Source organism: Limulus polyphemus, unplaced genomic scaffold, assembly GCF_000517525.1.
Source record: "Limulus polyphemus unplaced genomic scaffold, Limulus_polyphemus-2.1.2 Scaffold2432, whole genome shotgun sequence".
Classification (NCBI taxonomy): domain Eukaryota; kingdom Metazoa; phylum Arthropoda; class Merostomata; order Xiphosura; family Limulidae; genus Limulus; species Limulus polyphemus.
In genome coordinates, this window is record NW_013668042.1 from 2099 (window position 1) to 4196 (window position 2098).

The following is a 2098-nucleotide window of genomic DNA, read 5'->3' on the forward strand; positions in this document are numbered from 1 at the left end:
ACACACTAATGAGTCTATCCTTTGTTTCTAGTAATACACAGTATCGAGTCTATCCTTCTTTGTTTGTAGTTATACACTGTATCTACATTATGTTTGGTTTTTAGTAAAACAAAGTATTGAGTCTATCTTTTTTTTGATGTAATACGCATTCTTGACTCCGTCCTTCTTTGTTTTTAATAATACACAATATCAAGACTACCCTCCTTTGTTTGTAGTGAAACATAGTTTGGAGTCTATCCTTCTGTGTTTGTAGTAATATACAGTATCGCGTCTGTCCTTCTTTGTTTTTAATAATACACAATATTGAGTATCTTTCTTTCTTTGTAGTGAAATACAGTATCGAGTCTATTTTTCTCTGTTTATAGTAATACATAGTATCGAGTCTATCCTTCTTTATTTGTAGTAAAACTCAGTGTCGAGTCTATCCTTTATTTGTAGAAAACTCAGTGTTGAGTCTATCCTTTATTTGTAGTAAAACTCAGTGTTGAGTCTATCCTTTATTTGTAGTAAAACTCAGTGTGGAGTCTATCCTTTATTTGTAGTAAAACTCAGTGTCGAGTCTATCCTTTATCCATCTGTCATAATATAGAGTATCGATTTTTTTCTTTTTGGAAGAATATCACAACACATTTCTTTATCCTAAGACTTGATATCCTTTGTAGGAAGAAACAGTCTTGTTTATTGTGGGTGGGTGGAAAATGTTCTAATTTTGTATATTTTAATATCAAAATATGATTTAAAAATCTTTAATGTTTTTTGTATGTTCACGAGTCATGTTTTACGAAATGTGGATTCAATCCAAGAATTCTTTAACATCCTGTTCTATTCAGGAGCGGCTTGGCGAGGTGTTTAGGGCGCCTGACTTGCAATCTAAGGATCGCGGGTTCGAATTCCCGTCCCACCAAAGATGCTCGTCCTTTCAGCCGTGGGGGTGTTATAATGTGACGGTCAATCCCACTATTCGTTGTTAAAATAGTAGCCCAGGAGTTGGTGATGGGTGGTGACAAGTCGTTGCTTTTCCTCTAGTCTTTCACTGCTAAATTAGGGACGACTAACACAGAAATATCTCGTGTAGCTTTGCGCGAAATTCGAAACAAACTATACCAAACCTGTTCAACTCTCGCCTCTCATATAAAACTAAATATCATCGAAAATCCATAGGTTTGGTATTTCTGTTCGAGAAGAAAACAACATTTACTCTTGTAAAACAAAGTGAAACAGTGTATGAAACAGTGCCTAGGTAGAGCATGACTAAAGTGACAGTTTTCTCTGGAGCATCCAACATAACAACAGAAAAAGTATTTAGTTTTTAAATGGGTCATTGTATTTAGGAAGGAAAATAATTTCTTTGAAGCATTTGTTTAATGTCCTAAACTTCTGCTCATAAAAGGTTTTTATTTCCCCATATTTTAAACGTTCTGTATAGCATGGTTTTAACTAGTTTGTCTTTAAAGATTGAAGGAGTGAAACTTCCAAATTGTGAATCAAGTCCATCGAAAGTGAATTTATGATACACTTTAATGGTAAATGTACCCTAGTTAGTTAAGACATAAACATCTAGGAACGATAGGTTGTCATTCTATTACTTTAACAAATCATAAGTAGTTGTTCAATGTTTGTTTGTTTGAAGTTATGCACAAAGCTACACCATGGGCTATCTGTGCTCTGCCCACCACGGGTATCAAAACCCGATTTCTAGCTTTGTAAGTCCGCAGACATACCGCTGTGCCACTGGGGGGCTTGTTCAATGTTTTATTTTCATTACACTTTCAAAAATTACTGCCAGTACTCAACAGATTGTACAGTTCCAGTCTAAAGATTCTAACTGCTAAAGTCTCTTTGACTTGTAAAACATTTGTAACAAATTGCAGCAATTCCAATAATTTTAAACTACTCGATAGTTACTGGATTATTGCTACTGTTACGACAGCGGAAGTCACGTGATGAATTTCTCGAATGATCATGAATGACCGAGTAGGGCCCTAGCTTGTTCGAGACGCCCTCTTTTTTAATATATAAACCTGGCAGCAAAGCCTGGGGGAATGAATGAAGAGAGTTCCAGGTAATTTACGATTCTGTTTCGAGCTAGTGTGTGTTT